Here is a 16625-nt window from a genome sequence, read left to right on the forward strand (position 1 = left end):
AATTATTTTAGTCTACATCCTAATAAAACTATTTATTAAAAATAAATAAATAAATAAAGCCTCACCCATATACATATAGTACTACTACTCCAAGCATACAATTATTCCTTTTTATTTTTTTTCTATTTATTACGAAACCGCTAAAAATTTACATTACATTATAAAATTGAATAATTTGCCAAACTTTTTTGTTTTACAGAGCTAATTGGCACCTGATTTTTTCATCCTCCCTCCTATTATACATTTTTTTTTTTTTGACACATCCCTCCTATTATATATTGAATCATACTACTACATCCTTTCTTCTTGCATTCAAGGAGAAAGTCTATTACGTACACCCGGGGTCATTTGCTCATTCAATCAATATATGAGTAAAAATATTATTTGCTCATTCAATCAATAAATGAGTAAATGACCCCGGGTATATGGTACAGCCAAGTGTATATAACAAATTCTAATTCAATGAATAAGGCAAAATATTTTTGGTGATTAAACTTATGCAATAGTAACATCAAGACATTAATCAGGTAATCTAAAATAACTATATATTTTGTATGGTTTTTACTTTTGTAAATTTCTATGTTATGTGATTTAATTTTAATCTATTTTTTTAATTATTATATTGACAAATGGATTCAAATATTAATTTCAATATAAATATTATTGAGCCAATTGGAACCTCTTTTGATTTAAATATACCACTAGAAGATGAAAATTATTCTTTTTTTTTTTTTTTGACAACAGCAGAAACAAAGAAAAAATTAAAACAACTAAAAAGCATCAAAAATAGCAGAAATAGAGAAACTATTCAAAGTAACCCGACACTGGTTAGCTATTTGGTGGGGGATATGGACTTCTGCTCTATCAACCTTGAGAATGACGCAATGTTGAAAAGTGTTTCCGATCTTAACAATCTCCTTCAAAGTCCAAAAAAAGGTGAATATCCGAGGGACTCTTGCTCCTAATAGCCGTGTCAAGTAATGCAGAGTCAGTTAAAACTTTTATTGACCGATAGTCATTATCACTGGCCCACCTTAAAGCTTAAAGGCAAGCCCAAAACTCAGTTTGCAAAGCTGAGGCCGCAATTCCAGAGAAACCTCTTGCCTCCATTTCACCATGGTTTTGTAGCTCTATTGTCCATTTGACCCCGTAATGTTTACTAGCCTTATGCCATGAGCCATCAACTCGAATAGTATTTAGAGCTAATGAGTCGTTGAAAAGTAGGACATGATCCAGTTGTCCTAAAGAAGCCTGTAAAAACCTCGGGGGGGGGGGGGGGTAAAGGACAAATCAATAGGAGGTCCCAAGCCCTGTAGTCCGGTATACGACCTAGTAAAGTCATGTAACAGGAGAAAAGCCTCTTTAAGATTTCCAAATTAACATCTCAAGTACCCATTTTCTCCTTGAAAAATACGCTTATTCCTTGTAATCCATATAGCCCACAGAGTAGCCACTAGGGCCTGAATGCGATGACTTCGAATTCCATCCTGACTATTAAAAAGCAGAATATGACTTCGGATCCAATCCTGAAGAGAAATGGAGCCGGTAGGTTTTTTATAGTTTGGAATTTGGCAATTGTCCCCAGCATACCGAGCTATAGAACAGTAAAGAAAAAGGTGAAAACCATCCTCCTCCTTAACACCGCAATAGTCACATAAGGTGTCAGTGATAATTCCTCTTGCTCGAAGATTAGCTCTTATAGGGATTCCATTGACAGCAAGCTTCCACATGAAGATACACCATTTTAGGGGAATTTCCAGGTGCTGTAAAATTCTATAGAAATCATAGATTTCTTTTCTAGGGGGGGGGGACCTCTCTCCCTCCTCCAAGGTTTGCAAGAAAGGCATACCTTGTTTTAACAATGTAGTTTCCTGCTTTATGCCAAGGCCAATATAAGAAGTCTTCCTTTTCTTCCTTTGGAAGATCGATAGTTAAAATCTCCTGTGCACTATCCCACTCAAACCGTTCTCTAACAACTCCCACATTCCAAGAACGAGTAAGAGTGATAAAATCCTTTACTTTCCATAAAGCACTTTGTCTAAGGTTCTGGTCCGAATTCACCACTGGAACTTTATTATTGACCCGGGGAGAGCTTGAAGCTAACACATTATAACCAGACCCAATTTTCCACGCAAAACCCTTCCTCATTTTGCTAGGGAGTGCATTATCCTTCTAACCCAAGAAAAAGAAGTTGGAGGTGGCTTACGCAAGTCACTAGTCGGACAAAAGATACAGTCAGATTTTGCATTATAAATCCTAGCAGCAAGTAGTTGAGGATTCGTATGCATTCTATGGATATTTTCAAATAGTAGGGCCTCATTGAAAATGCTAGTAGAGCGGATCCCCAAACCCCCCATGCCTTTAGGAAGTTGAACTCGTTGCCTGTTTATCCAATGAATGCCTTTCTCTACACTTTTAGCCCACCAAAACCTAGTGATAAGGGAGTCCAATTTATTGGAGATGGACATCGAAAGCTTGCAGGTCTTCATAACATAAGCCACCATACCCAAAAGGACAGAGTTAACAAGAATGAGCTTGGCACTTTCCGAAAGTTTGCAATGTGCCCAGGACATAATTTTCTTCTTAAAACATTCAACAAGATCCACGAAGAAAGAAGCTTTCCTCCCAGATAGGTCGATAGGATCCCCCAAGTGCTTCCCATGTTATCAATAATGGGAACTCGGAGAATAGTTTTGAAATAATTTGCTAACTCCGGAGACACAGAAGGGCTAAATTTGAAGAAGGATTTTGCAAAATTAATTTGTTGACCGAACGCCTTCCCGAATCTAGAAAGGATATCTTCTATAGTACCAGGACTCCTCCGAACATTTTAAAAAGAACAAAGCATCATCCGCAAAAAAAATATGGGAAATTGAGGGGCTCTGTCTTGAAATTTTAATCCCTCGTAGACAATTAATATTCTCAGCCAGAAGTAACATACGAGATAAGACATCCATACAAAATAAAAATAAGTACGGTGAGAGAGGATCACCTTGTTGGAGACCACAAGTAGGAGTGAAGGAATCCGAGGTTCTCCCATTGATAAGAGCTTTAAAAGTAACTGTTTAGATACACTGAGAAATCCATTGAACCTAAACTGGAGGAAACCCATAAGCTTGGAGAACCTTGAGCAGGAATAACCAATTTACTCTGTCATAAGCCTTTGACATGTTGACTTTCATAGCTGCAAAATGAGAAACACGATTTCTAGAGTTGATGAAATGCATTATCTCTTGAGACATGAAAGTATTAAAGATGAACATTATTCTAATGATACGGAAGCTCACTTACAAGATGGAGAACATGTTGATAACGATGTTTATGAACCCTTTATTGGCCAATATTTCTTAACCGAGGAACAAGCTTTTGAGTTTTACCAAAACTATGCCAAGAAAAATGGTTTTTCGGTTCGAAAATCTCGTTTCGATAAGAACAAGAAAGGAGAAATTAAAAGACGTGACTTCGTTTGTCATCGAGCTGGAAAACAACCATGAAAATTCTCGACCCGTCAAAGGACCAACGTAATCGTCCATCAACAAGATGTGAATGCAAAGCTCATATGAGAATTACACTAAAAAAATTCAATGATATATTTCCGGAGGAATGGCATATTGTTGAGTTTCATGGAGTACATAATCATGAAATGCTCTCTAATGATGAGGTACGTTTTCTCCCTTCTTATCGCACTATCTCAAAATAAAATGAGAATTGTATATTATTGCTACAAGAAGCTGGAATTCCCGTGCGACAAATTATGCGTGTGATGGAGCTTGAAGACAATGTGAGTCATGGTTATCTTTCTTTTCAATCAAAAGATGTCCATAATCTTTATAGTCGGATTAGTAGCAATGAAATGAACAATGATATCAATGATTTGTTGGAGTATCGTGAAGTTGCTAAAGAAGAAAATAACAACTTTCAGTACTCTTTTACAATTGACAATGAAAGAAGATTAGAGCACATTTTTTGGTCAACAGCACAATGCTACGATTGGTACCAAAAATTTGGAGATGTTGTGACATTTGACACTACCTACAAGATTAATGCATATGACATGCCATTTGGTATATTTGTTGGGGTTGACAATCATGGGAGGACTATTTTATTTGGGTGTGCTCTTCTTCGTAATGAGACTACTAGTGCATTTGGTTAATGAAGGTAACTTGTCTATTCATTTTTGTCTCTTGTGCTATTATTTATTTAGTATATATCATGCTATTTAAAATCGATAGATTGAACATTTTATTATAATCCTTCTTATCAATTTCTCACTTATATTACTTTTTTCTTTGTAGACTTTTGTGTCATTGAGAAGAAGCCTCCTAAGACAATATTGACGGATCAAGATCCGTGGATGACACGTAGTATTTTGGAAGTGATACCATTAACTAAACACGCTTTTTGTATATGGCACCATCACCTCCAAGTTCAGCAGTTGGTTCACCGCACTCCTTCATGAACAATATCCAAAATGGTGTGCCAGCTTTTACGGTTTATATAGGCTTGACACACGAGAACAATTTGAGTATCAATGGGCAGCAAGTAGTTGGAGAATATAAAATGGAAAGTAATAAGCATATTATTGGCCTTTATGAGATGAGACACTTTTGGGTACCCGCGTATCTCCGTGGATATTTTTTTGCTAGAATAACAACTACAGGAAGGTCAGAAAGCATTAACTCTTTTGTAAAACGATTCACCAGTTCACACGTTTGTTTGAGCCAATTTCTTAAACAAGTGAGTTTAATCATTACTCCGTAACTTATAATTTACAATTTAAGCTCAAATTCTTAGAACAATTATATATCAGTTTTTGATATAAAAGTTAGATTGATTTGAGTATTATCTTATCATTTGATATTATTATCAATATAGATTGATTTAGCCATTGAAGATATTGGACAAAAGCAACTTCACGCAAATATGTTGGATAAGTATAGAGGTTCGTCATTACGAACTCTATCTCCATTGGAAAAAGAAGCTTATGATATTTTGACACTATTTGCTTTTAGAAAGTTTCAAGAAGAGTTTGAAAGGGCTACTCTATACTTGGTGTCATTGTCTATTGGTATTGGTGATTTTACAGTGCAATATTATCAGTATAGTAAGACTTGTCAAAAGCATATTGTTCATTGGAATGGACAAGTGGCAAGTTGTTCATGTAAAAATTTTGAATTTTGGGGGATATTGTGTCGGCATTTTTTAAGTGTGTTTCTTCATGAAGGGGTTTTTTCAATTCCACCAAAATATTTTCTTTTACGTTGGTGTCGCAGATTAACAATTGAGGACGAAGAGTTATTGCCTATAAACGAGGACAATGGTGAATGCATCACCAACAATGTAGTTGATACGAGTTAGCCAATTCAACACCCACTAAAGTCGAAGACTAAAGGGAGACCTAAGCAAAAGGGTGACAAGAGTGGAAAGGAAATAATAAGTAAATAACAAGCAACAAAAAATGGTGTAGGTTATGCCGAAATTGTAGTCATAACTATATTACTTGTCCTGAGAAGGAGAATATGGAGAAGAACTCTAATTTAAATAGTCCACTAGTAGAAAATGGACTTGAAGGGATAGAGTGTTCAAATCCTATATTTCATTTTAAGTTGTAAAATAAATTCCTTTATTTTTTTTTTACAAGAAATGCATAATATATTATATATTATTTCAACTGATTATATTTTGTCTACTAACACAATGCCTTTTTCTAATGTATGGTGGTTTCATTAAAAAAATAGAAAACAAAATTGATTAACGGTTTCGTAAAAAAATAGAAAAAAAAAATAAAAAGGAATAATTTTGTGCCTGGAGTAGTAATACTGTACGTATATGGGTGAGGCGAATTATTTTTTTATTTTTTTTTTAATAAATAGTTGTATTAGGATGTAGACTAAAATAATTGAATAATATATTTGGAAAAAATGTGGTAAATCTTGTTATAGAGGAAATAATAAAGATTTTACTATTTTTCCATATAATTTTTCAAACCTACCTTTTTTAAGATTATAAATATTCTTCATCATCAAATAATTATAGGGAATTTGTTGTCTTAATGTGTTTCCATGGGCACACGTTAGAAAAACCGAAGTACGTATTGCTAGTAAGAGAGAGAAATAATAATAAAAAAAAAAGTAGTGTGAGTGGGGTTGGTAGGAATGAGAAATGATAAAATATTTGTGAAAGTAGGGTTAGTTGGAAAGAGAAATTATAAAATAATGATGGGTCCTTACCAAATATAGAAGTGTTGCAATTAATATGAAACGGATAAAAAGGAAAGTGTTGCAATTAATACAAAATGGAGGGAGTAAATATTAGATATGTTGATTATTTAGAGTGTCGTAGTGGAGCGCCCGCGCCAAAATCGTGTCAAATTTCTGGAAACTTGCAAAATTCTGGCAGAAATGGGGAGGCGCGCCCGCGCGACTTGATGGCGCGCCCACGCTGCTTCCCTTGTCTGCGGTTTTTGCGGTTATTTCCTTTTTAATTAAAGGGGTATTCGTTTTTTGACGAAGACAGACAGAAAGTTTTTACTCTCCTCTCCAATATTCTCTCTTCTCTACAACTTCTTGAAGAAACTTGCAATCTCTTCTAGAAATCTTCTATCAATTAAGTTTATTTTTTGAGAATTTGAACATCTTACTACATTTCTTAGTGCTAAGATTGTAGTGTTCGTCTATTGTATCTCAAAGCGAATTTCTAGTTCAACCCAAGCACCTTTGTGGGGAAATAATCGCTTTAGGAAAGTGTTTACATGCCTTAGACGAGTATCAAGTATTGAAGACTCACGTGGTCCTTGGTATTCTCATGTTCTAGTTGGTTTCATTGGCTTGGAGTGAGGCAAATGTATTTCTTTCATACTTGTAGTTTAGTTAAATTTTTCCTGTAATTTTCATTCTAGACTTGTTTTGCTTGGGTTTGTATGTGTAATTGAATTTATATATATATTGTAATTTTATTATTTTCCCTCTTTTCATTGTACATTGTACTAGTAGGAGTATTTCCTAACAAGATACACCCTAGCTAAGATAGCTACATCACGCTCTATAAAATGAACGTTTAAAAAAAAATATTATGAACACGTTAAAAAAATAAACATTTAGTAAAAATACATAACACGTAAAAAAAATTAAACATTTAGTACCAAAAACTGAACATGTTAAAAAAAAATGATCATTTGGTATATTAAAAATGAACATGAAATTGATGGACCTTGGCCTTAAATATGAACATGTAGTAAAAAAAATAAAATAATGAACGTTAAAAAAAAATAATATATAAAATAAAATGAAAGAGAACATTTAGTAATAAAAAATGAACACTTACAAAAGTGGACATTTAATAATAAAAAGTGAACACGCCAAAAAAAATATGAACATTTAGTATATTAAATATAACATTTATCATACAATAATAGAATAACTAGATCATACCTAATAAAATGATCATTTCATAAAAATATATGACCACTAAATAAAATGAACATTTAGTATAAAAAAAATAAACACGAAAAAAATGAACATGTCAAAAAAAATTATGAACATTTAGTATATTCAAAATGAACATGATTTTCACATATTCATACAGGTTCAAATAAATTATATATAATTATTAACGAAAAATAAAGAAAAATAAATCGTTAAAATATGTTCTTTTTTTATGCACTAATGTTCATTTTTAGTGTACTAATTTTTCATTTTTTTTAAAATGTTCAAATTTAAAGTACTGTGTGTTCATGTTTTTTTTTTTTTTATAGAAATTATACACAAGTTTGATTGTAATTATTTTAACTCTTAAAATTTGAATATCCACCTTAAATCTAATCTTGAATCATCATGAGACAATAATTATAGATCTATAACATGGTAGATTAGGAATTACAATTGCAAGATTGATAGAAATCAGCAATTTTATAACATTCATATTTTTTTTTTTTTAAAAAAAAAACTCAAAATTACCTTAAGATTCACAATCGTGTTGAAGATGATCTGATAACGATGGAGAATGCTACAATGGTGATTAATTGGAGAATATCCAAAGTAAAAGGACAAAGAAGTGTATAGATTGAAGGAAAAGTAAGGTAAGAAATAAAATTAACTTATAAGGTTGGAAAAAAAGTGAAGAGAGAAAATTTCGAATGGAGAAGAAAACAGAGAAGAAAGAAATTTAATAGAAGTAAGAAAGAAGAAGAAAGAGAGTTAAGATAAAAGGAAGGGGAAAAAACGTATGTTCATTTTTTAAGTGCTATATGTTCATATATATAATTGTTGCACCTAGCTTAGCTGCACAAGTGTGTAGCTAAGAATTTGCGATAAAGTATAAGTATCAATTTCCTTTCTACCCTTCAATTTTTTCAAATACTATTTCTAAACATCAAAGATTCTATGAAGGATTTTTTTTTTTAGGATTTTTTTATTGTAGAAATGAAGGTAAAAAAAAAAAAGGCAATGTCATGACTCATGAGTCAAATGACTCTATTTTCATAATTTCAACCTCCAATTAAACCAACAACTTGTTTTTTATATTCGATCTATTATAGGGAGATTTTAGAATCTGGCTTTTTTTTTTTCTTTCTTTTTTTTTTGTGATGAAATTTGAGAATTATTGACCCTTGATTTAGGGGTTTTGAGACACATTTTTATGATTATTCTTTAAATTTTTTTTCTCTTCATGGTTGGTTATGACAAACATAAAACCTTAGAGTCACAAAACCAGTACGTTTATCTACCGAGAAGAGTGAAAATGGATGTAAATTTTTCCGAAAGTAAAAAGGGTCAGGGCAAAAATGACAGGTCTCGACCCAACCCGCCTTACTTAAATACTATTGTGACCTGCCCGCCCCTGACTTGACCCATTGAACAGGTTTATTGACTATATCCACTAAAGATATAACGTAGCACTTACTCCGTATATTTATGTATTTCTATTTATTGCAAATTTGCAATATTTGTCTTATTCGTGTGTTTTTCACGTTATCGAATCTTTTGGACCTATACTTTACTTGGATGATGTAGGTTTCGACCACGCATAATGTATTACATTAACTATAATATAAGACGGTCAATATAAAAGTAACTTTAATAATTTTAATGGTAACTTTTTTTTTTTGTTTGAGGAAAGACGAGCAATAATATACTTTCTTCATTCTAGTAATATTGCAACAACTGGACTTTTGCACTATTCATCATGCTTGTTTGACCACAAATTATGATTTATACGTAAAGTAAAATATAGTCATGTGGGGTCTTGTTAGACTTGTCTCGTAAAATACTTTACTATTATATAATTATAGATATTTAACATATAAAATGCTTTGGGATGCGTAATTTCATCTTTGTTGCAATATTTTTGGAACAGAGGAAGTATTAAATAATGGACAAAGCGTCTGAGAGTACATAAGGCAAAACTTCAGACGGACAATAGTTAATCCACACCTGCTCTACACCAAAGGGAATAAGCGTAACTAGATGGTGAGCAACATTGTTGCCATCACGCTTTACATGATTTCAAACAATAGAGCTAATGCTAAGACTACTCTCATTTATAGGCAAGAAAAAAAATGTCATTCTTATTATGCCCACTTTCTCACTTTTCCTCATGGGCATTTTATTATTACAACTTCTCACACACTCATGGGCTAAAAAAAAACCCACACCATTCTCTTTCCTACACATGGCAGCAGCTCAGTGTGTAGAGTTTTAGGTACTATATTGCGGAATTTCACGAATCATATTCGTTTGCACCTAAATAGGATCTACAAGCATAATACATAAAGAATCACATAATCCATACCATTGACGCATGATTTTCACAATGCGATTGATTATCAACTAGGGAGAGAATAGAGCCCCAAGCGTTGCTCCTCTACTTAGTCCACGGGATTTGAATGAGTCGTCCACCAATACTAGATTGGTCGGATGAAGGGGAAACACCACGATCACCACTTTTGCGGACATCAAGCCACCACGATCCACCACCACCATCATGCACACCACCGGCACAAGGTAGAGAGAGATATGTGTGAGAGGGAGTATGAGAGGGGTTGGTTTGTGTTTGATAATTAGGGTTTGATCAAAAGATCACTGAATGTTATGTTCAACCCTAGGCACCTAGTCTATTTATAATCATATTATAATTAGACTAAGAAGCAAAGCCCAAACCTTACAATACTATCCACATAGCCGGCCACCTAGAGGGAGAAGGCCCATCATGGGCCTCTTCCTCTTATGCTCAATCTAGCCCCTTTATGTGACCTTACGAGATCCGTTCAATTGGGTTTTAGGCTATTTTACTAGTCCAAAGATCGTAAGTACCTCTAGCTATGATAATACGACGACCCAAAAGAACGAACTTAATTATCTCCATAATTTGATCCATATATATATATCTAGTAATTGCACTTGACGAAGACATAAAACATTCAATCTCCCACTTGTCTGAGACAAGTGTGCAATATTCAAATTCCTTAAGTCAATATGTGTCGATTTGATAATATGATTGCATCTCATGTCGAGATCATATTAATCTACAAATCATTTCTTGAAATCTGAGTTAGAATTGCAAAACAAATGATTACTATGTAATCCATTTGAGCACGGCCATGCATTTTCTCAATTCTCCCTCTTCAAGAGGCCATGCCACATTCCTAATTAAATAGGTAGACTCAATCCAATCTTGTGGCAACCAAAGCTTCCACTCAACTTTTGAAGTAACCAGGAAACACCTTTTATAGTCCCCTTTTACGGAATGACGTTTTGATGTACCATAGTTAAATCAATCATTAAATGAAATCAGTGTTCGACTCATGTCAAAGAAATCCACTAATATATCCGGAAGCTCTATACTTGAACTTCAAAGTAGGTCAATAGTTCGATCATGCATCATTCATGCATATCCATGTGATTGACCGAGCATCTCTATGCCCTTATTGCCCATGAAACTGTGCTTTCCAATCAATCTTACATGCCAGTCTATTCATTTAAATCATTTATGTCCAATTTAATGATTTTGAACTAGGAACTTAAATAATATATGAATTTAATTCACCTGCGGGGTTCCATTTACCAAATCACGTATTTGATGATCCCATTAATTCACAATTATTTTGGACATTTTATTTAATACTAAACCATGATTAAATAAGATTGAAATTTTGTTTCAATTAATAAACATAGGGAAACATGACTGATGATTTTTCAATTGTGACACCCTAGCACACAATCAAAACCATCCACCATCATGTTTATTTTCAAATGAGCCTTTTGTGTGTTTAGGCTATTGAAATAGTTTAGTTAATACAATTCATGAGACATTCTCATAAACATGACTTTTGCAACTTCTAAATTATAATAATATTCATCTCCATTCACTAAGTATCTTCCTTCATCCTTGCACAAGGATATTAGGAATTTCTAAATTGTATTCCAATGTTATATTAGTTTTTCGATTGAAATCTATCATCGCATGTTCTTAAAATATGTGAATCAAATAGATGAGTATAATCCATGACATGCATGATGCATCCTTTGTTGAACTCGTACATGGGGACGTACGGCTTCAACTCTCTCTTTTTATTTTGGGACGGCTGACCAGAACGGTCCGCCGCCCAGACTTCTTTTCTTTTCTTGCTCTCATCTTTTTTGGCCGGTTGAGCAGACCGACTCTCTTTCCTGTCAGACTTTTTAGGGTCCCACGAGTGCTTGATGGAACAGAGTTCCATCGCCTGTATGTAGGCTTCGGCCTCCATCAACGCCTCTTGGAGGGTATCAACCCTCTTCCTGACCAGGTCGAACTTAAAAGTCGACCCGTCCTTCAGACCTTGAAGAAGTCTGTATAGGAAACTTCGTTAGACAACCCTTGGATCTGAATTCTCATCAGATTGAACCGCCTGACATAAGAGCTTAAATTAATCCCTCCTTGTCTCCCTTCTGAATAGCCCTCAGATCAAGACTTGTCTTTTTGGCAGGGATGTTTATGGAGAAGTTAGACGCGAACAGGTATGCTATCGTCTTGAAATTGTTGATGCATCCGGCTGGCAGATTGCCAAACCATCGTTGGGCTATGCCCTTCAATGTTGCTAGGAAGCATCGACACCAAGCGGCATCATCCAACCCCTGTAGGTACATGAGGTTGGTGTACGCCATTAGGTGGTCTTCCGGGTTGGTGGTACTGTCATAGGTACTAACTAACACATTCTTAACCTTGGCCGGCTGAGCCGCCTCGGTTATCTCCCTGGAGAACACCGATGGTTGTTCGCCATGGTTTAGCAGCCGGAGCTACCAGTCCATGAGCTACACCTGCTATGCAGCCGGACCCCCAAAGAGGGCCGGCTGCATGTATGGTGATCCATACGGCATGTATGGCTGTTGGGGCACATATGGAGCCGGCTGGATAATCTGAGGGCCAATACGTGCGGACATGCCGTGTGACTGACTCTCTTGATTTGTTTCTGAATACATCATTGAAGTATTACGGAAATTGTCTGGGTAAGTCAACGTTGAGGCCGACTCAGACATTTGTTGACTTCTCTTCTCCTGGATGAACATCCGGGCGTCTGAGTAAGTCTTTTTTTTAACCCATCCGACTGAACTTGCCGGATGGCCTTTCTTTGCCCTGATTCAGGGAAACAGAGTCTGGATAGGTTGATCAGGGGCCCATCCACCCCCTTTGGTTTGGGGTGAGGGGTTGGCACCCGATCTTTAATATGCTTCTTCCCGGAGGGAGAAGGCTTCTTGGCCGACTGACCCTTGTTGGAGCCAGTTGACTTCTTTATTATGTCCCTGATCTCCCCTTAAAACTCGTCATGAATTTTATGAGCTCGTCTCTGGTGACGGGGGTTGTACCCTCCGCCGCCTGGGATCGCCCAGCTGGCTTGCCGGTTGGGCTGCTTGGGCCAGCTTTGTCTTCACCCCGTTCCCTTGTTTCTTTGGAACGGGTGCATCTCGTTCGGAATGACCCATCTTGGGCCACATAGGTGTCGACCTCAAAGTTGCCACCACTATCTTGGTCCGTATGGACCTTAGGCTCGGCCATAGGCCGCCTGCCCTCACCAGGCGGTAAAGAGTCGGATGCCATCTCAGAAGTACTCTCCCCACAAACGGCGCCAAATGTTTCGGGGTTTTTGGAGCCCCTCGGGAGAGTTATAATTCCGGGAATGCGCGTCGACCGTCTATACCTGCAAAACCACGAAACTCCGGTTGGGTGGAGTTTCGCCTCCGACGATCAAGTTAGAACGTTTCCGGATGTATAAATGTGCGGAAAGTAAAGGATTTTCTCTCTGATTCAGAGAGAATTCTGCAATTAATATTGCTCGGTTTTTTGTGTTTGTATTTATGAAAAAATAATAAATGAGGATTTTCCTCTATTTATAGTGGAAGAGGATCAGTCCCCCTTTTAGGGTTAAGATGCCACGTGTCAGCAGGGGATTGGATCCTATTGGGTCTCTGAGGCTGACACGTGTCAGCATGCCATTGGGCCACATGGCGCAAGGTAATTTTACCCTAAACATTTGCCCCTCACAGGTGTGACGTGGCTTGCCACGTGGCACCTGTGACAGGTGTCACATTCTGGGAAGGTGACGGTTCGTCTCCTTCCCTCCATTTTTTTTTGAATTCGAATTTCGAATTTGAATTTGGATTAGAAGGGGAAGTGACGGTTTGCCTTCTGGTTCCTTCTATAAATAGAAACCCTTGATCCTCATTTGCAATACTTTGCAAATTTTCACAAAATCCTCCTGAGAGAAAAGCTCTGATACCGGCTGCTTTTGCATTCAACCACTTCCTCTTTGTACACTCATTCAGACACCGTCTGAGTGTTCTTTGCTCACAACTCTCAGATACCACCTGAATTTAGTCAGTTTTCTTCTCTTGCTTTCAATATACCCACAACCGGTCATTACCGTCTGGGGCATCTTCAAGCCATTTTCCTAAAAACCGCCTGACCACCCGTTTATTTTCTCTAGCTCTCAATACACCCACAGCCGGTCACTACTGTCTGGGGTATATTCAAGCCACATTTCAGAGAAACGGTTGGGTAGCTTCAAAACTTCAGTTGCTCTTTGAAGAGGGTACATCCGGGCTACCCTCTAGGGTATCTCCGAGCAACAGATCAGATTTCCGGCTGCTGACTTCGAGGAGTCAACTTTCTTCAGATTTCTTACAACTTCAAAGGTACCGTCTCTGCCCCTTGCAACTTTTTGCACTTTTTTCGGTTGTATAGATTGTTAGAGAATAATGGACTCACCTAACACACACATGACACAGCCTAGGACAGTTGTCAACCGGTCACTGGACACGGCTGAGTCTAGGACTGGGGATGCCGTCTGGGGGTGTTTGGACCACCCTTACTCTTCTGGGAATCCGACCGTCTCTGTTCATGTGCAGGGCAGAATGGCTCGGACTAGATTGACGGCTGTAGACCCCGAATATCAGTTAGACAGCTCAGCAAAAGCTCCGGCTGATGATGTACCTTATGACCAGCCGGGCGTACCTAGCACGCCCGAGGATGAGATCTTAGAGGAATCCGAGAGTTCAGATGGCAAAGAGACCGTCTAGCAATCGGACTTCATGAGTCAACCATGGAGCCGGATGCCCCTCAAGAGGATGAGGAGGCATATAATTGGCCCTCAATAAACAATCCAACAGAGGCGCATATGAGCGCCGCCGGGATGTGGTCACCCTGAACGCAACCCTTCCGACATTTTTGGAAAAGCGTCCGGTAGGGGTTGGATGGGAAATTGTCGTGCCGTCTGTAGATGCAACCGTCGTCTGGGATGACGACTTAGATCATGCCGATGATTACTTCGTCTGCTATAAGGCGGCATTCAAAGCCGGCCTCCGATTACCCTTTACAACACAATAAAGGCCATTCTAAGGTGTTACGACCTTGGCGTCTGGCAGCTAACACCCAACTCATGGGTGAACATACTTGGATACATTGCCGCCTGCGAGATGCAGGACATAACGCCCAGCTGGGAGGCGTTTGCACATATGCATTACCTCAGTCGTGCCCTAGGCGGCTGGAATGCGTGGTATACCTTGACCACCCATCCGGAATATATGATGACGCTGGAAAAAGCCGTCTAAGTGGAGCAGCTGGAAGAGAAAATTTTACATGGTCTCTTCCCCTTCTCCGTTAGTTAACCACTGGCTGCGTCGCTACAACAAACACCCGGCTCTCCTGGGAAAAAAATGTGCCCTTCCTTAAATACCGGAGAGGGCTTGGGATCAAATTATGGAGACGGGTCTTTTCAAAAAAACCACCTTGCCTCTGAATGATGGGACAGAAGTCCTTGTCCCCAAATACTGGGTCCCTTATTCGGATTGGCTAAAGGACGAGGCGTTTCTTTCTGCCTGTGGCCTTAGCACATTTTGGAGCAAACGTATGTTGATTGTTAACCGGCACTTTATGCCGTCTGTATGATGCTTGAATGAGTTCTGATTTTTATTCTTCTTCTTTGCAGAGAAAGGACTAGAGATGGTTCTCCTAGAAAAAACCCCGGCTAAGTCTTCCGCTGAGATCCGGAAGGATCAGCTGGAGAAGAAAAGGGCCCAGCTGGCGGCCAAAGATGATGGGGTAAGCGCCGACTGATCTTTATACCGTCTGTATTATTTATAGCTCATTTTGATACTAACTGGTTGTGTAGTTTTCTAATGCATACGGGGAGCAAGAATGTTCCTCGTTCCATCAAGCAAATGCTGAAAAGACTGAGAGAGGAGCCCACCCATCCTGCTTTTAAAAGCCGGAGGGTTCCGGCTGCCCTTGCCTCTGCCGGAAGAACGCCGGCTCCCGAGAGGCCTACCTCAGCAGGCAAAAGCCTGAAAGACCTGGGCTTGAGCTCAGGGCCAGCTGAAGCCAGAACTAGGGAGCCCGAGGTTCCCTCAAGCCAGGGAAACTCCAGATATTTGATATCTTTCTCTTTCAATGAGATCTCAATTCCAGCGACGGTTTCATTAGATATCTTACAACTAGAATCCCTCTTTTTTCCGATCCAGTTCCTCCACCACCGCGAACCTCGGTTAGATTCAGGCATGATACACTTTTTAGTTATTGGAAGAAACCAAGTACTCTCTTTCGGATCCAGGAAATAACTCTCAGAAATCTTTTTTCCTTTTGGAAGATAGAGGAGCGAAACAATCAGCCTATTGATATTGGAAGACCCAAAGGATTTTTCCAATGTATCATTTCTGGGTCCAATGGAATTCATAGGTATAGGAAGAAGCCCTATGAAATAGAGATTTTTTCTTTCGACCATATTTCGATTGGTAATACGATATATAAGGACCACTACCACAAAGAGTACTACACCCTTGATCATGAAATATCGATTGCTTGTTGAACCCTGTGAATTGGGTGAAAGTAGGATACTCCAAATTCGGGGGTCAAAGAGTTTTAAAAAACGTTCTTGGTGGAAAAAAATGTGAATGAAAGATCCCACTGAATTAAATTGGGTCCATGAATCTAAGAAATAGTGAGAATTCTTAATCTCTCTCAATATCTCTCTCAATTTGAAAATCCAGGATTTGAATTGATGTCCTTTCATTGATTCCTCCTAAATTGCATTGATTCCTCCTAAAGATTTCATTTCAATTGGAATTTGGTTATTTACCATGTACGAGGATCCCCGCTAA

At 37.7% G+C, this 16625-nt stretch overlaps 1 pseudogene; it reads left to right on the forward strand.

Moving 5' to 3' along the window:
• Positions 1-2393: 2393 nt before the first annotated feature.
• On the forward strand, positions 2394-5421 carry LOC110738510 (annotated as a pseudogene).
• Positions 5422-16625: the final 11204 nt, after the last annotated feature.

Source organism: Chenopodium quinoa, unplaced genomic scaffold (assembly GCF_001683475.1).
Source record: "Chenopodium quinoa cultivar QQ74 unplaced genomic scaffold, ASM168347v1, whole genome shotgun sequence".
Classification (NCBI taxonomy): Eukaryota; Viridiplantae; Streptophyta; class Magnoliopsida; order Caryophyllales; family Amaranthaceae; genus Chenopodium; species Chenopodium quinoa.